This window comes from Trachypithecus francoisi, unplaced genomic scaffold (assembly GCF_009764315.1).
Source record: "Trachypithecus francoisi isolate TF-2019V2 unplaced genomic scaffold, Tfra_2.0 Contig01580, whole genome shotgun sequence".
NCBI classification, from domain to species: Eukaryota; Metazoa; Chordata; class Mammalia; order Primates; family Cercopithecidae; genus Trachypithecus; species Trachypithecus francoisi.
Genome location: NW_022681443.1, coordinates 1,212,674 through 1,234,382, shown reverse-complemented (window position 1 = coordinate 1,234,382; position 21,709 = coordinate 1,212,674). Strand labels below are relative to the sequence as shown.

Here is a 21,709-nt window from a genome sequence, read left to right as displayed (position 1 = left end):
GGCCCAAGCAGTGATCTCAGCGGCGTTCGCCGCCCCGCCCTCCCCGGCGGCGAGCCCAGTGCGCATGCTCGCCGCGGCAGCACACCACTGGGCCCGGGACGCGCCGGCCGTGGCGGAGACTCCAGGGCTGCGGCGCATACCGCCGGCCCCGCTCGCGGAGCCCGGCCGCCGCGCGTCGTCCGCACACACCGCCACCGCCATGGGCTCCTGAGGTATCCAGTCTGGCCGGTCTCGCCCGGGAGCCCCAAGGGGGAACTGCGACTCCCAAGCGCGGGGGGCTGCTTGTTTCGGAGAGGCCCGCGCGAGGGACGCCCGGCTTCGGCCGCTGGCGCCCGGGCGGGGAGGGCACTAAGGAGGCCGGCGCGGCCGCGGAGGGAGGGGGCATCCGTCTCCCAACCCGTGCCTTCCCTCCTCCCCGCGAGGTCGCCCGTGGGTGTGCCCGCTCCCTTTCCACGCCAACGTGGCGGGGGCAGCGCCTGGAGTGTAATCGGACCTGCCCGGAGGTTGGCCCCGGGAGAGGGAGGCGGATGGACAGGCGCTTTGCAAGAGGGATTGTGTGCTCCTGGGTGGGTGTGCTGGCGCCTGGCACGGCCGAGTGAGTGGGGGAGGCGTCCGTGACCTGTGCGGGTGGCAGTGACCTGGGAGGGTGGTCGGCGGGGGACCTTCGGGGCTGCGTCGTGAGTGGAGGGTGTACACGCCCGGCACACAGATCCGCAGGTTTGGAAGGCGATCGACTGGGACCTGGGGCTCGAAAGATGTTTGCCTCCAACCGGGACCAACCAAAGACTGGTTTTGGGTGTCTGTATCCTTCCCGTGGATTGTACATTTCCTTCCCGGGCACACCCTTGGTACCTCGCTTGGATCCACTTACCTCCAGTGCTGGGTGGCTCCAGGCCAAAGCAAGGCAGTTAGGCTGGGGGTTGGGCATGGATTCCCAATACATATCCCCTCTGGGGGTGTTGTATAAGGCCAGACGTTTTACTCCTCCCTCCCTTCCAGGGCATTTTGGGGAAAGGAGGTGTTTGCATGCCTGATACCTGTGGTGAAGTGAAGGCCATGTATTATTTATCTGACTGCTGGTGCTTTTGTAAGGAAAGAAGCAGCAATCTGTGCCCTGGAGGCCCTGCGCTGCAGAGTCAGCCAGGCAAACAAGCTCACCTGCACCTGCAGAGGCGGTGCAGGTCTCAGAGGTGTGACTTCGTTGACAGGTTATGCCTACAGTGTCCCTTTGCATCTCCCTATTCAGCTTCCTTGGTAGGATCCCTAGGCTCTGCACCTCTGAATCTTGTCAAGGGTGCTGTGCGAATCAGAGTTGGGACCTGGGACGCTGGGGTGGGAGAGCCCCAGCAACCAGGTATGTGTGCGCACCTGGGCACCAACATTTGATGCCCAAGCCATCAAGGAGCTCTCAAGCGTGGGGAATCAGACTTGGAAACAGGTGATCACAGTGATGTGAAAAATACCAAACAAAGGAGTAGGAGTACAGGGGCAGGTTCAGTGCCCGGGAAGGAGGATCGTGGCCACAGAAAAGATTCTCTCATAAGGAGATGGTTGTGCTGAAGCCTGAAGGATGACTGGCGTTCATCTGAAGCTTTTGTGCTTTCCACGTATATTTTCCTGTGTAATTTGCACAGCAGCTGTGTCGGTAAGGAACGGTTGTCCCTATTTGTGGATGTGGTAAACTGAGGCCCAGAGGGAATTCATGATGCTCTTCTCTATGATCCGTGGCAAGCCTGGATGGAATCATCCTTGAACCAGGAATTCTCTCTTGCTGCCGGATCTTATCTTGCAACTTACTGAGCATCTATGTGCCAGGCACTGTGCTGGGGCGATGTGCTGTGATGGTCAGTGCGACCTGGTGCCTGCCTTCTAGGGGCTCCCAGTCTGCTGGGAAGATGGACACTGATTTAGTGACCCCAATCCAGATACGAGGCTCCAGTAGCTAATGTGGGTGGAGAAGGCACTGTGAATTCCCCAAAAGCCTTCGTGCAGTGGATTCTGGATGTCTTATTTGTTGCATCCACGGTGGTGGTGGGTTATGCAAGGAGCCCCTTCTGAATTTCTCCAACCAAGTGGAAAAAAGAGCTTCGAGGCAGAAGGGTGAGTGAGCCACTTGTCCTAGTTCATTCCTGTTGGCCGAGTTCTGTGAGCTGGGGCTTCTGTCTGGAGGCCGTTTTCTCCCTCTCTGTCTTAGAGGTTTTGCTCCTGGTCTCTGGCCGGCCTGCCCAGTCTCTCACCCTGAGAAGGGCTCAGTGCTATTTCCAGTCCCTGCTGTGCTCATTTCTCTCTGTAAATTCCCTGGAGTGGAAACAGCCCCAGCAAGGCAGGGTACAGCCTTTTATTGTTTTGAAACCAAGTCACAGCTCTGGGCCTGTAGACTGTGGATTTGGTGTGGGAGTTCTGGGAGGCCAATAGCTGGGCCCCTGGGAGAGCTCTGTGTGGGGTCTGCCCCAGGCCCTGCAGCCCCAGGGAGTAAGCACTCACGGAAGACCGTGCTGCCCTGCACTGTGCTGGGAGCAGCCCTCTAAAAGGTGGTTGGCAGAGGGAGCCCGATGTGTAACAAATATGTGCAAGACAGTTCCCTACTTGTGGTGGAAACAGAGGTCCCTAAAGGGGCCCAGAGGACAATAGGAACAACAGTCCGTTTATTGAGCACTTACTGTGTGCCAGGCACAGTTCAAAGCGCTTTCATGAATTACTGTATTTAATTTTCCTACCAACCAATGAGATGGGGGCTGTCACCGTCTGCATTTTGTAGGGGAGGCAGCAGAGGGTGGAACAGCTGAGTTTTGAACGAGTAGGTCTGACCTCAGAGCCCATGCTCCTCCCCTGTAACCCTGGAGTGCTGGAAGTCGGCCCTGAAGGATGAGGGGTGCTCGGCCTATGAAGGAGAAGGAGGGCATTCCAGTTAGTGGGAACTCCGGGCAGATGTGGAGGTCTGAGCTGCCTCACCTCTCAGACGCGGAGGATTGAACTGCTTGTGACTGTGTTGGGTCTGTGTCCTGAAGACCTTTGGAGGCCCCGCTAAGGAGTTTGAACTCGATCCTGATGTAGTCAACAGGGAGGCCTTGAAAGTTTCTGGAAGGTTGTGACATGCTTAGCCATGTGTTACGGGGCGGTATTAGCATCTCTTCTTATCCCTCCTTCATTCCTGCAGAGAACTTCTGGAAGACCAGGCCTCTGTCCCGCTGGCTCTCCCATAGCCCCTGGCATCACTGTTAGACCCCGCTGCCTTTCTCTTGTCTTCTAGCAGCTTCTGGTCTTGAAGACCCTGTGTGACCCAGGGCAGGCTCTGGAGCCCACTGTTGTAATGGTGTCTGCCCTACTGCTGACCTCTTGCCTGCTGGGATCTGGCTCCTTTGAGCTGGAACTTTTTTTGTTTTTTGAGATGGAGTCTCTCTGTGTTGCCCAGGTTGGAGTGCAGTGGTGCTATCATAGCTTGCTGCAGCTTCTACCTCCTGGGCCCAGGAGATCCTCCCACCTTGGCCTTCTAAAGTGCTGAGATTATAGGTGTGAACCACCATGCTTGGTCAGCTGGAACTTTTTTTTTTTTAAGACAGAGTCTTAGGCTGGGTGTGGTGGCTCACACCTGTAATCCCAGCACTTTGGGAGGCCAAGGTGGGTGGATTGCTTGAGGTCAGGAGTTTGAGAACCAGCCTGGCCAACACAGTGAAACCCTGTCTCTACTAAAAAAATTAGTCAGGCATGGTGGCACACACCTATAGTCCCAGCTATTTGGGAGGCTAAGGCAGGAGAATCACTTGAACCTGGGAGGCGGAGGTTGCAGTGAGCTAAGATGGCACCACTACACTCCAGCCTGGTGGGTGACAGAGTGAGACTCTGTCTTTAAAAAAGAAAAGAAAAGAAATGGTCCCTAGGAGCATGAGAAGAGGAGGGAGAGAGGGAGGTAATGCGCTGAGCAGTCCTGGTGACCTGGAGAGAGAATTGGGAGATGCAGTTTAAGTCTGCGTGTTTATTAGCCCTGTGGCCTTGGGCAAGAAGCTTACCGGGTTTCAGAATAGGGGACAAATGAAATGATACACTTTCCTTCATCTGTAAGATGGGAGTAATAACAGTGTGGCTGTCATGTGGCTGGCATGACCAGTGTCTGCATGGAGCTCCTGTGTACCTGGCACGCAGGACATGCTTTTATTATGACCTTACAGGCCCATTCATTTATTTGAGAAGGAGGCATCGCAGGTCTGTGTGCCAGGTTGTTTGTGGGGAGCCTTCCTTAGGAGCCAAGTGCAGCTGGGGAGAGAGAAATCAGACACACAAGCAATTATGATTGTCCCGGGGGCTCCGAGGGAACATTAGGCCATTGTCACCTGGGCGGGCACTTGTCTGGTGAGGTGATGTGATGTGTGTTAAGGTGGAGGAAGAAGTGGGCTCCAGGCAGAAGGAAGAGTGCATGCAAAGCAGAGATCTGAGTTCATGTCTATGAAGTTGTTTGACACTGAGACTCAGCACCTAGTAGACCTGAAATAAATGTTTGCTGAATGCGATCTTCTCAGCCTCAGAGAGGAGAGAAACAGGAAGAAGTAGAGTGGGAGGGGGCCACGGAGAGAAGAATTAAAGGGTCACCCAATTTGTAGATTTCTCATTCCCTCCCCATTGCCTCCGCCTCTGTGGAAAAGCACGTGGTGCAGGTACCAACAATGCGTCTAAGTCCACGAGAATTTTTTTTTTTTTTTGGAGACGAAGTCTCGCTCTGTCACCCATGCTGGAGTGCAGTGGCCAGATCTCAGCTCACTGCAAGCTCCGCCTTCCGGGTTTACGCCATTCTCCTGCCTCAGCCTCCTGAGTAGCTGGGACTACAGGCGCCCGCCACCTTGCCCGGGTAGTTTTTTGTATTTTTTTAGTAGAGACGGGATTTCACTGTGTTCGCCAGGATGGTCTCGATCTCCTGACCTCGAGATCTGCCCGTCTCGGCCTCCCAAAGTGCTGGGATTACAGGCTTGAGCCACCGCGCCCGGCCCCAGAATTCTTTTTTTTCTTCTTTTTTTTTCAGGCAGGGTCTCCCTCTGTCTCCCAGGCTGGAGTGCAGTGGCAAGATCTTGGCTCACCGCAACCTCCGCCTCCTGGGTGATTCTCATGCCTCAGCCTCCCAAGTAGCGGAGATTGCAGGCACCCACCATCACGCCTGGCTAATTTTTGTATTTTTAGTGGAGATGGGGTTTCACCGTGTTAGCCAAGCTGGTCTCGAACTCCTGACCTTGTGATCCACCCACCTTGGCCTCCCAAAGTAATGGGATTACAGGTGTGAACCACCGTGCCCGGCCTTCGCCAGCATTCTTACCGGCACTCATTCCCAAACTGCTTGTCCTCAGGACTGGAGAGGATAAATCTAAATGCAGAGGTAGCTGAGAACTGAAATTAGGCCGGACACCCAGATAGCATTTGTTCACGTGTCTGTTTGCTGCTGCTTTAGCGTGGCTGAAGCCCTATGCCCGGGTACGGCATAGAAGGATGGTGCATGGCTTCTGGTTGGTAACTTTTCCAGTCTTAGGTTAATTATGGCTCAGTGTCTGGCGAAATGCGTAGAGTAGGTATGAAGTAGTTTTTGATTAAACAAATGAATGGTTGGATGGGTTCGTGGCACTGCCACTCAAGATAAAGCTATAATTATTCTTGAAAAATGATGGATATGGCTGGGTGTGGTGGCTCACACCTGTAATCCCAGCACTTTGGGAGGCCGAGGTGGGCAGATCACTTGAGCTCAGGAATTGGAGACCAGGCTGGCCAACATGGTGAAACCCCATCTCTGCTAAAAATACAAAAATCAGTCAGGTGTGGTGGCACATGCCTACGGTCCCAGCTACTTGGGAGGCTGAGGCAGAAGAATTGCTCGAATCTGGGAGGCGGAGGTTGCAGTAAGCTGAGACTATGCCACTGCACTATAGCCTGGATGACAGAGCAAGACTCCATCTCAAAAAGAAAAAAAAAAAAAGACATATATTAGGGGTGATTCAAACAGGATTGTTTATTCCAGGAGCCAGCGGTGCTCACTAAACAGCTTTGAGTCTGGCTGGCTGGTGTGGGAGGTCTTAGGCCTGTGATGGGAGACAGGAAGCTTGGTGGACACCTCCTTTTCCTTCTCTGGGATGGAAACCACAGGGGGATGATCCACCCAGAAAGTCTTTGTGCTGAACCTGCGTCACTTCCAGCTCAACCACGTTTTACAAAGTCACATCCCACTAAGTGAATATTTGGTGAAAAGTTTGCCACATTATTCTCCGTGTTGTACCTTTGAAAAACAATAGGCCCCTCTGAGATTAGAAGTAGTACTTGTTGATTATAGTAAACTTGAAACATAGAAAAGATTGGGGATAAGAATAAAAATTACCCCAAATTTCCAAATCAAGAAGTAATCATGGTTCAAGTTTCGGCAGATGTTCTTTTTTTTTGTTTTGTTTTTGTTTTGTTTTGTTTTTGAGACGGAGTCTCACTCTGTCGCCCAGGCTGGAGTGCAGTGGCCGGATCTCGCCTCACTGCAAGCTCTGCCTCCCGGGTTCACGCCATTGTCCTGCCTCAGCCTCCTGAGTAGCTGGGACTACAGGCACCCGCCACCTTGCCTGGCTAGTTTTTTTTGTATTTTTTAGTAGAGACGGGGTTTCACCGTGTTAGCCAGGATGATCACCATCTCCTGACCTCGTGATCTGCTCGTCTTGGCCTCCCAAAGTGCTGGGATTACAGGCTTGAGCCACCGCGCCCGGCTGGGCAGGTGTTCTTTCTAGGCATAAACATGCGTTATCTCATTGTTTGCTTAATACTGAGTTATAAATATTTACCCATAGCATTTGAAAGGTAGCTACAGATAGAAAAGAATCAGAGAAGTTCTAAAACAGCCCTCGGGCTTTGTTTCAGATTCTCTGCAGGAAAGATGAGGTCTTCAACCTTTTTTAGCTGGATGGCACCATTGCAGAAGTGGTGAACAGGGCACTGAATCGAGTCAGGAAACCCAGCTGTGACCTTGGGCAAGCCACTTGCCCTCTTTGAGCTTCACTCCTGCCAAGGCAAGGGGCACTATTCGTACCTCTCTCCTCACCTCACAGGCTCTGAGGAAGTCCTCAATTAGAATGCCTTTAGCTTCCAAGGCTGTGGTTTGGAGGTAGGGCAGGTTACATGATCATGAAGGTGGAAGGAGAAACGTGGAAGCACATGTGCCTGTTACTTCTTTCCCAACCTAAAATGTTTGGTGATCTCCTGAAGACTCCAGCCTCCACGCTGGGAAGCCAGGATCCGTAGGCCCTTTACTTGTGGTCATGGGCAGTCCCAGATGGTCCCCGTCCCCAACAGAGGGAGTGCAGTGAGACCTCCGGAAGTTACTGCCTCTGTTACCTTCAAAGGGATTTTCAGATCAGTTAGCCCCCCTACTCCAAGGGACATGTGTGGAGCTTGGTACCTTTATTTATCTCCTGCTCCAACCCCTGTGGACTGCCTGCACCCAGGGGGACCCTGTCCTGCTGGCAAGTGACTGAGAACCTCCACTCCACTCAGCAGGGCTGTTCCCCAAAGCCCTCTGGGTGGATCATTTACCGAAAAGCTCTGAGAGAAAATAACTAACCCCATGGCCCCACTGTAGCTACTGGCAGAGCCTCCTGGTCTCCATCTCTAGTACCTGTGGCTTTTGTTTCATCCAGAATGAGCAGTGAATCTGGGATCCCATCAGCAATTAGTTTGGGTGCCTCCGAGGCACAATGATAGATATTGGTGAAGGGTATGTGTGAGGATATTAGTTAATATTAACATGCTAATCATATTATTCTCATTGGATTTTGTGGGGCTTTGCAAATTATATTTCAAATGTAATCCTTTTAACTGCCCTGAAACCTTGAAATTATTGCACCTATTTTATAGATGGAGAGACTGAGGCTCAGAGGGGTGAATTGCCTAAGATCCTGGGGGAGGAAGCACCCAGGTTTTCTGGTTTTGAGTCCTGGGCCCTTCCTGCTGAGTAGCTGCCCCCAACACAGACCTGCCCTTGGGGAGCTTGCAGCCGCACTGGGAAGCCCAGTGTATTGGATTGCTGCTTAGACCTGGAAAGCACGTGAATAAAACATCAGGTTAAAACCATGGGGTTTCCCGGAGGCAGCAGTTGGCTCTGCCTGGGGGTGAGCTGAGGAGCCAATGCTCTCTGGAGCAAGGGCAGTTGAACTGAGGCTCAGTGGACAGTGGAGGTTGGCGGGTGAAGTGCAGGAGGGCTTTGCAGGGAGTGGGACCACCTTGAGCACACACAGAGGAATGAGACAGGCAGGTAACTCAAGGAGCAGAGGTCTCGTGACCCCTTCCCAGAACACGTAGGGTCCTAGCCTCACCTCCAGGAGGAGGAAGTGCATGTATACACAAATTTATCAATGGAGTTTAAATAAATAGGATGTAGGAGAATGTAGATTTTCCAAAATAATACATATTTGCTTTGAGAAGAAAGGTAGATGCGGGATGCATTGGTTAGAAGAATTTTAATAACAGTAACCTCAGAGCATGTAAGCATGATTTGATTTACTAGAGTGCCTGGCTGTCTCAGTCAATGGGAGCAGGGCTTGGGCTGGGAGATAAGTTGACAAGGGTTCTTTCAAACACTGCCTTTGGTTTGCTAAGAGGTATCCCCTACTTGGCTGGAGGCAGAAGACCTTTCCTTCTATTCCCAGTTTGCAGTAGTTGGGCCAGATTTGTGGAAGTGGGAGAAAGGCCTGCCCTGCTTCTGTATAGACTCGCCTGTCCTCACTTGACACTCAGTGTGCCTTCCAGAGACCCGCCTCCATCTCCTCGACTCCCTGGCTTGATGCTTAGGTGGCGATGGCTGTTGGGCATAAGAGTTACGTAACAGATCTGTGATGGACCCAGGAGCAGAGCCAGTCGAGTGAATGTCATGGAATGGGAGTGGGGTCTTGCATGGCTGTGGTGTCCCCAGCAGCTTGTGCAGAGGATGTGGCAGGAGATGCTCACCACTCATTTGGAATGGTTAGACTGGAAGCACTTGGCCCTCTTGGACTCTGCACCCCCACCCCCTCCCGCCTGGCCTGCCTGCTCCTCCTCTGGTAGGGCACCTGGGGAGGTCAATTATGGCTGCTTGTCATAGTGGCTCAGGTCACTGTTCACACTTCACCTGCTCTGGGACCAGGACATCAGAGCCCTGAGAAGGATCAAGGGACCAAGTGGGCCTAGCCTTTTACTGACAGCTAGGAAATGCAAGCATGTGGACCGGAGCACCAAGTGAGGTGGGGCCGGTGTGGGTTCAGCACCGTCTCCCTACCCAGAGCTCCATTTGTTGAAAACAGCCTTTCTCTACCGTTTCTTCACATGGACAACTTTAAACTATGTATTGGCTGTTCATGATGGCTCACGCCTGTAATCCCAGCACTTTGGGAGGCCGAGGTGGGCAGGTAACTTGAGGTCAGGAGTTCGAGACTAGCCTGGCCAACATGGTGAAACCTCATCTCTCATTTTGTATTTTGTAAAAATACAAAAATTAGCCCAGTGTGGGGACATGCGCCTGTAATCCCAGCTACTTGGGAGGCTGAGGCAGAAGAATCGCTTGAACTTGGGAGGCAAAGGTTGCAGTGAGCTGAGATTGCGTCACTGCACTTCAGCCTGGGAGACAGAGCAAGGCTCCATCTCAAAAAACAAACAGAAACCTACATGTTGTCTATATTTCCCCCAACATTGAGGCTCATTTCTTGGATGAACAATTTAAATGTACTGTGCCTCTCTGGCAATATATTCCAAAATTACAGATGTTTCTACACTTTCACCAGCAGCTCTACCTCTCAGAATTTATCCTACAGATGCGTTAACACGCGTGCAAAATGATTTATTTGCAAGATTAGTCATTGTTGCCTTATTTGTAATAGCAAAAGATTGGAGGCAGCTTAAATGTTCATTCACAGGGAGCCGTGAACAAACTGTGGTCCGTCCAAACTTGGGATACCGCGTAGCCATGATAAATAAGATGGAGGCTCCACGCAGTGTGCCGGATGGATCACCAAGGTGGATTGCTGAGGAAAGAAGCAGGTCTGGGCCGTGTGTCTCGGAGCTGCCATCAGTGTAAAAGGGAAGGGAATCGGAAGTGTCTTTGCTTGTCTATGCCCAGGGGGTCTCTGGGCAGACACAGGAAGTTAGTGATTGTGATGCCTCTGGAGGGGCGGCTGGTGCCAGAAGGTTGCTTGTTTGCTGGAGATCCCGTGTACCTTTTGATTGCCGAAGCAGGTGAATGTAGGCCTTTCCAAGAAATTAAAATAGGCCAGGTGCGGTGGCTCATGCCTGTAATCCCAGCACTTTGGGAGGCCGATGTTGGAGGATCACTTGAGGTCAGGGGTTCAAGACGAGCCTGGCCAACGTGATGAAACCCCATCTCCACTAAAAATACACAAATTAGCCAGATGTGGTGGTACACGCCTGTAATCCCAGCTGCTCCGGAGGCTGAGGCAGGAGAATTAGGTGAACTCCAGAGGCCGAGTTTACAGTGAGCCAAGATTATGCCATTGTACTCCAGCCTGGGCTACAGAGCGAGACTCTGTCTCAAAATAAAATAAATAAAAACATAAGGACTGTAACCTTGCCTCCTGCCCAGTGTAGGAAGGTCAAGGCTCTGACTACTTCTCAAGGACAGGAGCCTCACTCAGGCCCCAGACCACAAATAAAAAAATATGTGCTTGCTTCTCACAAAGGGGCTGGGTGTTAGGGCTTAGGTATTGCTTGGTGAATACGACCCCCCAGTCCCAGCCTTGGAGAGATGGAGCCACTCTCTGGGCCCCTTGGACACACTGCCATTGGCTGACTTTGTCATTTTCTTTCTTTCTTTTTTTTTTTTTTAAATGGAGTCTCGCTCTGTTACGCAGGCTGGAGTGCAGTGGCGTGATCTCGGCTCACTGCAGGCTCCACCTCCCGGGTTCACGCCATTCTCCTGCCTCAGCCTCCCCAGCAGCTGGGACTACTGGCGCATGCCGCCACGTCTGGCTAATTTTTTGTATTTTTAGTAGAGAAGGGATTTCACCGTGTTAGCCAGGATGGTCTTGATCTGATCTTGTGATCTGCCCACCTCAGCCTCCCGAAGTGCTGGGATTACAGGCGTGAGCCACCACGCCCGGCCTCGTTTTCAACCCTTGCTCTGATCGGCTCACATGATGATTTCTGAAACCTCTGGGGGCTTCCCCACTGACAGCAAAATACAGTTTAACTTAGTCTTAGGTGTCCCGGGCCCCCTTTAGTGGGCCTCTTCTTGAGCTGCACTTGGCCTGTCACCCTTTCCTGTCTGCCCCCTTAACTCCCTGCTGCTGTGCCTTTGCTCACTCAGTTTCCTCTGGCTGCCTTTCCCTCCAAAGCAGTTTCCACGTGCGCAGTTCCTGTCTGACTTTCAAGGGCCAGCTTAGTTTCCACCTCTGTACTGCCCTCTGACCTCCCTGGCTTCTGTGTCTGTTTCTCTCTGCTGGCACTTGGGGATTTTTACATTGTTTCCTAGGTATCTGATTCCTCCCTGGGCTCTGGGCTCCTTTTGGGCAAAGTCTTGTAATGCTCATAGGCCCTGATTTGCTAGATGTATGCTGAGTGAGTGAATGTGTAGCCACCCTCTTCGTGGTGGGATTGGAAGTTTGGGGGTCAGGGCCTGTTTGACATCTGTGAATGTAACCCAGTGCCTGGCACCAGGCAGGCCCAGCCTCGAAGCAGGAATGCAATAGTCACGTGTCTTGAGGCCGAGGCCCTGGGCTGTGTGCTGTGTGCAATTCCTTCCTTGCATCCTTGAGAACCCTTGACGCACGGCAACTCTGATTCCCTCTAACAGATCAGGAAGCAGAGCAAATACTTTATCTAGGTCATACCTCCAGCAGTGGAATCTGGACACAGGTAAAGGTGCGCCTGTAACTCCTGTATTTAATCAATTTATTCTGCCACCTGCCCCAAATCACAAGTAATACCAGTACCCTTGACCTATTCCTATTACCTGTCCCACTGGCCATGGACAACCTTGTTTTGTTATTTGCATGTATTTTTCTTCCCCTCTAGACTGTAAGCTCTTAAAGGATCAGAGTCTTTGAGATACCCTTTGGACTTAGCACATAAAAGCTGCTCAAAGGTATTTATGTATGTTTTAAAACTTTTTAGCGGAGGTTTAACTGACTATAGTAAAGTATACAAATCTTGGATGTACAGCTTGATGGATTTTCACATCTGTAAATACCTGTGTAAACTGCCCAGATCAAGCCACACAATGGTTCCTACACCCGAGGAAGCTCCCTGGGGCCCCCTCCTGGCCACTCACCCTCCCTCGGTAGTCACCACTCATACCTCGGCACTTTTGCGTGGTGCTGCTGCCTGTTTGGGCCTCCCACACACGGAGTGTACAGAACGGACTCCTCGGTGTCTGGCTGCCTTCCCTCAGCACTGTCAGATCATCCAGGTTGCCTGTAGTGGCCCTTTGGTTTTATCTCTGCTGTGTAGGAGTTCACCAAATATACCACTATTTATTTGTTCTCCTGTGGACAGGCATTGGGTTATGTCCAGCCTGTTCGGTGAAATTCATTCTTGTCTTTGGGGGCATGTGCGCTCATTGCTGGGTATACACCCAGGGTGGGTTGAAGGCTTACCTGACTCCGTATGTGTTTACATGAATGAAATTCAGGTTGGGATGAGAAATCCAGGGTGTCCTGACTGGAGCCGGGCTTCTTGCTTACAGGGACGGAGCAGGTGCAGGGGTCCTGGCTTAGCCTGCTCCCATGGGGTGATAGGACTGTTGGGGCTCAGGATGCTGAATCTGCAGGGGACCCATCTGCTCAGTGCCCAATGGGATTTTAGCTGGCTGGGAAGGTGGTCACATGTAGAGGGGCTCAAAAGTCCAGCTAAAGAGGCTGAGCGTTGGTCTGTTGTTCTCAATTTGAGAGAAAACTGAGATCATCAAAATTAGGACTGGTATGTATTAAAGAAAAGAACCTGATTACAAGGCTGAATGGAGTCAGCCCTTGCCGAGGGACTTTGTATTTCTTTGTTGTTCCTCTTTATTTCTGCACCCCCACCCAAGTGACAGATGTGTACATGATTGGATGATTTTTCTTTCCTGGTTGAGAGATTCCTGGGAACTTGGCCCCAGGAGAAGGGGGAGAAATGTGGAACCGCTAGAGTGGCCTCAGCTTGTTTGTGTTGATTGAAGGGGAGACGGAAGGAGAGCTGTGGACCCCTGACCCCTTGTGAGGGCATGTGATCCTTTTCAAAAGGCTCACCAGGCAGAACTGCCAGGCCAGTGGCTGCTCTTTCCCTCTAATCCCCTCTGGAGAAGGGCCAGACTGTGGGTTGCTGACCTGCTCTGATGTGGATCAGCCTTCCCCCCACAAGGCAGCCGCCCAGAAGCCCAGAGAGCCCAGGCAACCCCCAAAGGCAGGAGGGCCGGCTCTCATTCCCGTTGTCATTCCCAGGCGGCTGGAGTAGGAGCAGAGTGGTCAGTTCAGATGAACAGCACTCAAGTCCGGCCCCAATCAGCAAGTTATGGTAAGATGGAAGTTTCTCCATCTATTTTAAATAAGAACAAAGGCCCTCCCAGGCTGCATGAATATTCCAGGGATGTATATGTGAACACATTGCCAGTTTAGCTTGGTCCGTGGGTGGCAACTGCCTGAGTGAGCACTTCATGGCAGCAGCTCTAAAGGGTTTGGATCTGAAACTAATGAATGAAAATATGACCTCAGAAGATTTAAAGAGAGCAAATACCCAGCGACAGGACCTGGGTCCCAGAGACTGTTGGGAGCATGAAATGGTTGGCCGAAGGAGGAAGTGGGAGGACAATAGCAGCTGACGCCACATGGTGCCAGACCTTGTCAGTGCTGCCTGCATTCACTCATTATTCCATCCCGCGCTCTCAGAGGCAGGTATAGCTGCATCCCCGTTTTATAGATGAGGAAGCTGAGGCAAGGAGAGGTTGTGTAACTTGCCCATGGACACAAAGCTAGCCAGTGGCAGAGCTGAAGGTCAGGTCTAGGTGGTCTGGCTCTAGAGTTCTGCGGACTTCATAGCATGGCAGTGGCAGTCGGAAGAACCATTTGTCAGGTGATTATGGGCAAATGACGTCAGCCTTTCAAACCTCTGTTTTGCATCTGCAAGCTGCTTGCTGCTGCAACAGATTACCAGAAACTTAGTGACTTAAAACACAAATTAGGCTGGATGTGGTGCCTCACATCTGTAATCCCAGCATTTTGGGAAGCTGAGGTGGGTGGATCACTTGAGGTCAGGAGTTCGAGACCAGCCTGGCCAACATGATGAAACCCTGTCTCTACCAAAAATATAAAAAATTAGCCAGGTGTTTGGCCAGGTATGGTGGCTCACGTCTGTAATCCCAGCACTTTGGGAGGCTGAGGTAGGCGGATCACGAGGTCAAGAGTTCAAGAACAGCCTGAACAATATGGTGAAACCCTGCCTCTACTAAGAATACAAAAATTAGCAGGGTGTGGTAGCACACGCCTATAGTCCCAGTTACTTGGGAGGCTCAGGCAGGAGAATCGCTTGAACCTGGGAGGTAGAGGTTGCAGTGAGCCAGGATCGTGCCACTGCACTCCAGCCTGGGTGACAGAGTGAGACTCTGTCTCAAAAAAAAAAAGAAAAAAAAAATTAGGCATAGTGGCACGCGCCTGTAACCCCAGCTACTCTGGAGGCTGAGGTGGGAGAATTGCTTAATTAAACCTGGGAGGTGGAGGTCGCAGTGAGCTGAGATTGCATCACTGCACTCCAGCCTGGGCCACAGAGTGAGACTCCCTCTCAAAAACAAAACAAAACAAACACAGATTATAGTTTACTTACAATAAGAAAAACCAGTAGGCCGGGCGCGGTGGCTCAAGCCTGTAATCCCAGCACTTTGGGAGGCCGAGACGGAGGGATCACAAGGTCAGGAGATCGAGACCATCCTGGCTAACACGGTGAAACCCCGTTTCTACTAAAAAATACAAAAAACTAGCCGGGCGAGGTGGCGGGCGCCTGTAGTCCCAGCTACTCAGAAGGCTGAGGCAGGAGAATGGCGTGAACCCGGGAGGCGGAGCTTGCAGTGAGCCGAGATCACGCCACTGTACTCCAGCCTGGGTGACAGAGCGAGACTCCGTCTCAAAAAAAAAAAAAAAAAAAGGAAAATAAGCATAGAAATAAACCACAGTCGACGTCCAGATCTGTAGGGAGGACGGTCCAGGCCCACATCCCCTTCTCTGCTGTTCTAGAATCCAGAACGCTCAAAAATCCCAAAGGTTCTTCCTAAGTCTGCAGCAGACTAATTTCTGCTGCAAAAATCTGACCTGAATTGATGTGATACTAATTATGGCCTTTAAAAATATCTTACCTAGGGTGACTAACAGTATGTTTTCCTATGAAAGTATTATATGTTTGCTTTTGGGGTGCTGCACCCACCCTTCCAGGAGTGTCACTGTGTCTAGCAGCGTAATCCTTTCTAAAATCTGAAAAATTCGGCCGGGCACAGTGGCTCATGCCTATAATCCCAGCACTTTGGGAGACTGAGGTGGGTGGATCACTTGAGGTCAGGAGTTCAACACTAGCCCCGCCAACATGGTGAAACCCCCCGTCTCTACTAAAAATACAAAAATTAGCCAGGCATGGTGGCTCATGCCTGTAATCCCAGCTACTAGGAAGGCTGAGGCAGGAGAATCGCTTGAATCTGGGAGGCGGAGGTTGCAGTGAACCAAGATTGTTCCTCTGCACTCCAGCCTGGATGACAGAGCGAGACTTAGTCTAAAAAAAAAAAAATCAGAAAAATTCTAAATTCTTAAATCCATTTAGTCCGAAAGCCTTAGCTACAGGACAGTGCATCCGGACTCTTCTCCCCAAGAAAGATAGTCAGAGAGGTCCAGTCACCTGTCTCAGGCCCAGCTCAGGTGACAGCACTGAGATGCCAACTCAGTTCCCTATCTCAGAGCCTGGGACAAAGTGCAGACTGCGTGGCCTGGCCTCTTTGCCGCCTGCTGGGTGGCGTGTGAATGAGAGACAGGTGTGGAGACTGCATTCGCTGGCAGGTAGGCTGTATGTAGGGGAGGAGGGGGTCCTTGACTTTGTTTTCTGTCTGATCTGCAGCCTGGAACTGAGCCAGGGGGCCTTGTCTGGGGAAGAGCGGAGAGGCAGAGAGATTGCAGAGGAGAGGTTGGGAATAGCAGCAGCCATTAGGAAGCCTTGGACCTTTGCCCATCACTACAGCACTGCTCTCCAAACTTCCTTGGGATCACACAGCCCTATCAGTAAAAAAGAAACCAGAACAAAACCTCTTGAGCATGCATCCCAATATGTGGATATTGGTGTAATTATAAGTGTATGTTACAATAAGTATACACATATATTACTTTACTGTTTCACTGTGTACGTAATAGAACCTACACCAAAAACAGAAACCAAAGGCCAAGCTAAAGATGTAATAAAGAAAATTTTTACTTTGTTGATGGTACAAAAACCTCCTGGGTTCATACACAGGGTCATTTTTTGGGGTGCGCACTTTTGTGCTCAGTGAGAGAGCGTTTGGAAGGTCTGGCTTCACGTTCAGCTTGTTTAGAGACTGGGTTTTAATGGCTGCTTTCCCTGCAAAAGATCCTGTCTGGGACAGGAAGCTGCACACGGAACAGACACATCCTTGGCTTTCTTTCTAAATTGGGTTACTCATTTTTCCATCCCGTCCACTGAGTATGCAAAGGATTTGTTGAAATTTGGCCAGTACATTTCCATCCTCCCTGATGCCAACCACATGTTTTTGTAAACGAAATGAAAGGTATTTTATTTTAAAATTCTTAACAAGCGAGTCCAAAACCCACTGAAATGCTTTGGATAATTTTTAATGGACTAGAAAGTTGTTACGTAGTTTTTTAGGAGTTCAGCTATGAGAGAATTTTTTTTTCTTTTTAAAATCAGTGATGGCCGGGCGCGGTGGCTCAAGCCTGTAATCCCAGCACTTTGGGAGGCCGAGACGGGCGGATCACAAGGTCAGGAGATCGAGACCATCCTGGCGAACACAGTGAAACCCTGTCTCTACTAAAAAATACAAAAAAACTAGCCAGGCAAGGTGGCGGGCGCCTGTAGTCCCAGCTACTCCGGAGGCTGAGGCAGGAGAATGGCGTAAACCCGGGAGGCGGAGCTTGCAGTGAGCCGAGATCCGGCCACTGCACTCCAGCCTGGGTGACAGAGCGAGACTCCATCTCAAAAAAAAAATAAAAAATAAAAAAATAAAATCAGTGACAGACATGTTATTTTGGTACATGCCAGTAATCCCAGCTACTCGGGGGGCTGAGGCAGGAGAATTGCTTGAATCTCAGAGGTGGAGGTCGCTGTGAGCCAAGATTGCACCATTACACTCCAGCCTGGGCAACAACAACAACAAAAAAGCAAAACAAAACAAAACAAAAAAAACTATTAATGTCCACTTCCGGGCTTTGATACTGTACTGCAGCTAGACTAGACGTCACCCTTTGAGGATGCTGGGTGAAGGGCATAGAGGACCCTAGATTCTATTTTTGCAATTTCCTGTGAGCCTACGATTATTTCAAAATAGTTTAAAAAGTCTTTATCAAGTACAGATGCATACCGAAGTATTTAACGTTACATCTGGGAGACAGGGAAAGATGCAACAAGATTGCGCAATGTTGCTAACCGTTAAAGCTCGATGACAGATAAGTGGAAAAATTCATTACACTATTTGTTCCAGCTTTGTATGTTTGAAATTTTCCATAATAAAAAACTTCAGACAATAGAACAACAGATTTTTCTATGAAATCTGTAGTAAGATGGGGAGGGACTCAGTCTGTTCAGAGATTTATTGGTTATCTTGTAGAAAAGCAATCAATATTTGTTGGCTGGGCATGGTGGCTCATGCCTGTAATCCCAGCACTTTGGGAGGCTGAGGTGGGAGGATCATGAGGTCAGGAGTTTGAGACCACCCTGTCCAAGGGACCAGCCTGGCCAATAAGGTGAAACCCTATCTCTACTGAAAATACAAAAATTAGCCGGGCATGGTGGCAGGTGCCTGTAGTCCCAGCTACTTGGGAAGCTGAGGCAGGAGAACTGCTTGAACCCAGGAGGCGGAGGTTGCAATGAGTTGAAAATCGTGCCACTGCACTCCAGCCTGGGTGACAGAGTGAGACCCCAAATCCAAAAAACGAAACAAAAAGGTCCCCTGGGCAATTTTTTGTATTTTTAGTAGAGACGGGGTTTCTCCATGTTGGTCAAGCTGGTCTCAAACTCCCCACCTCAGATGATCCACCCACCTTGGCCTCCCAAAATGCTGGGATTACAGACGTGAGCCACCACACCCAGCCCAACAGTATTATTAACTGAAGTACAGACCTTATTCATTCAGTTTTCTGTGTTTTTCATGTAGGGTGTATGTGTAGTTCTATTCAATTTTATCACATGCAGATTCATGTAACCACCACCACTATCAAGATACAAACTATTTCATCACCTGGAAGGACTCCCTTGTTACCCCTTTAAATTTGCACATCCCCCACCCATCATCGTCACTGTCCTCTGCCAACTACTACACCATGCTCCATCTTTATAGCTTTGTCATTTTGAGAATATTACGTAAATGGATCATACAGTATGCGACCTTTTGAGACTGGCTGGTTTCACAAAATGTAATGCCCCTGAGATCCATCTAGATCACTTGCGTGTATCAGTAATTTGTTCTTCTTTTCTTGCTGGGTACTGTTCCGTGCTCTGGATGTACCAGAGTTTGTTTAACCTTTTGCCTGTTGAAGGACGTGGGTTCTTTCCAGATTTTGATGATTCCGAATATGGCTGCCGTGAACATTTGTGTACAGGTTTTTGTGTGAATGTATGTTTTCATTCCTATAGAATAAATGTCCACAGTGATTACTACTACAGTGTAGTAAATGCATGTTAGTTTTATAAGAAACTGCTGGGGTCAGGTGTGGTGGCTCACGCCTGTAATCCAGCACTTTGGGAGGCCGAGACGGGCGGATCACAAGGTCAGGAGATCGAGACCATCCTGGCGAACACAGTGAAACCCTGTCTCTACTAAAAAATACAAAAAAACTAGCCAGGCAAGGTGGCGGGCGCCTGTAGTCCCAGCTACTCCGGAGGCTGAGGCAGGAGAATGGCGTAAACCCGGGAGGCGGAGCTTGCAGTGAGCCGAGATCCGGCCACTGCACTCCAGCCTGGGTGACAGAGCGAGACTCCATCTCAAAAAAAAAATAAAAAATAAAAAAAATAAAATCAGTGACAGACATGTTATTTTGGTACATGCCAGTAATCCCAGCTACTCGGGGGGCTGAGGCAGGAGAATTGCTTGAATCTCAGAGGTGGAGGTCGCTGTGAGCCAAGATTGCACCATTACACTCCAGCCTGGGCAACAACAACAACAAAAAAGCAAAACAAAACAAAACAAAAAAAACTATTAATGTCCACTTCCGGGCTTTGATACTGTACTGCAGCTAGACTAGACGTCACCCTTTGAGGATGCTGGGTGAAGGGCATAGAGGACCCTAGATTCTATTTTTGCAATTTCCTGTGAGCCTACGATTATTTCAAAATAGTTTAAAAAGTCTTTATCAAGTACAGATGCATACCGAAGTATTTAACGTTACATCTGGGAGACAGGGAAAGATGCAACAAGATTGCGCAATGTTGCTAACCGTTAAAGCTCGATGACAGATAAGTGGAAAAATTCATTACACTATTTGTTCCAGCTTTGTATGTTTGAAATTTTCCATAATAAAAAACTTCAGACAATAGAACAACAGATTTTTCTATGAAATCTGTAGTAAGATGGGGAGGGACTCAGTCTGTTCAGAGATTTATTGGTTATCTTGTAGAAAAGCAATCAATATTTGTTGGCTGGGCATGGTGGCTCATGCCTGTAATCCCAGCACTTTGGGAGGCTGAGGTGGGAGGATCATGAGGTCAGGAGTTTGAGACCACCCTGTCCAAGGGACCAGCCTGGCCAATAAGGTGAAACCCTATCTCTACTGAAAATACAAAATTAGCCGGGCATGGTGGCAGGTGCCTGTAGTCCCAGCTACTTGGAAGCTGAGGCAGGAGAACTGCTTGAACCCAGGAGGCGGAGGTTGCAATGAGTTGAAAATCGTGCCACTGCACTCCAGCCTGGGTGACAGAGTGAGACCCCAAATCCAAAAAACGAAACAAAAAGGTCCCCTGGGCAATTTTTTGTATTTTTAGTAGAGACGGGGTTTCTCCATGTTGGTCAAGCTGGTCTCAAACTCCCCACCTCAGATGATCCACCCACCTTGGCCTCCCAAAATGCTGGGATTACAGACGTGAGCCACCACACCCAGCCCAACAGTATTATTAACTGAAGTACAGACCTTATTCATTCAGTTTTCTGTGTTTTTCATGTAGGGTGTATGTGTAGTTCTATTCAATTTTATCACATGCAGATTCATGTAACCACCACCACTATCAAGATACAAACTATTTCATCACCTGGAAGGAACTCCCTTGTTACCCCTTAAATTTGCACATCCCCCACCCATCATCGTCACTGTCCTCTGCCAACTACTACACCATGCTCCATCTTTATAGCTTTGTCATTTTGAGAATATTACGTAAATGGATCATACAGTATGCGACCTTTTGAGACTGGCTGGTTTCACAAAATGTAATGCCCCTGAGATCCATCTAGATCACTTGCGTGTATCAGTAATTTGTTCTTCTTTTCTTGCTGGGTACTGTTCCGTGCTCTGGATGTACCAGAGTTTGTTTAACCTTTTGCCTGTTGAAGGACGTGGGTTCTTTCCAGATTTTGATGATCCGAATATGGCTGCCGTGAACATTTGTGTACAGGTTTTTGTGTGAATGTATGTTTTCATTCCTATAGAATAAATGTCCACAGTGATTACTACTACAGTGTAGTAAATGCATGTTAGTTTTATAAGAAACTGCTGGGGTCAGGTGTGGTGGCTCACGCCTGTAATCCCAGCACTTTGGGAGGCCGAGGCAGACAGATCACAAGGTCAGGAGTTCAAGACCAGCCTGGCCAAGATGGTGAAACCCCGTCACTACTAAAAATACAAAAAAAATTAGCTGGCCATGGTGGCGGGCACCTGTGATCCCAGCTACTCAGGAGCCTGAGGCAAAGAATTGCTTGAACCTGGGAGGTAGAGGTTGCCGTGAGCCGAGATGGCGCCACTGCACTCCAGCCTGGGCGACAGAGCAAGGCTGTGTCTCAAAAAAATAAATGAAAGAAAGAAACTGCCAAACTACTTATTTTCCATGGTGGTTGTACCATTTTATCTTCCCACCAGCAGTGTATGGCAGATCAGGTTTCTCTGCATCCTTGTCAGCATTTGATATTGTCAGTATTTTTTGTTTTATAGGTATATGATATATATTTTTTGGTACCCAGGTATGGGATGTGAGGTGTTTTCAGTTTTTCAGTTTGCATTACCTTAATGGCTAATGATGTTTAACTTTTTTTTTTTTTTTTGCGACGGGAGTCTCGTTCTGTCGCCCAGGCTGGAGTGCTGTGGCACCATCTCCACTCACTGCAAGCTCTGCCTCCTGGATTCACACCATTCTCCTGCCTCAGCCTCCCAAGTAGCTGGGACTACAGGCGCCCACCACCGTGCCCAGCTAATTTCTTTTTGTATTTTTAGTAGAGACGGCGTTTCACTATGTTAGCCAGGATGGTCTCCATCTCCTGTGACCTCGTGATTTACCCGCCTCGGCCTCCCAAAGTGATGGGATTATAGGCATGAGCCACCATGCC

General features: G+C 49.8%; 1 protein-coding gene across 2 annotated transcripts in view; it reads left to right on the top strand.

The window, feature by feature from the left end:
• Positions 1-61: 61 nt before the first annotated feature.
• Positions 62-21,709, top strand: part of TMEM184B (transmembrane protein 184B) — a 56,372-nt gene continuing 34,724 nt past the window's right edge. For both annotated transcript variants that reach the window (XM_033189392.1, XM_033189376.1), the window contains exon 1: positions 62-212. The gene's annotated coding sequence lies outside the window, so the exon portion shown is untranslated. The remainder of the gene's footprint in view (positions 213-21,709) is intronic.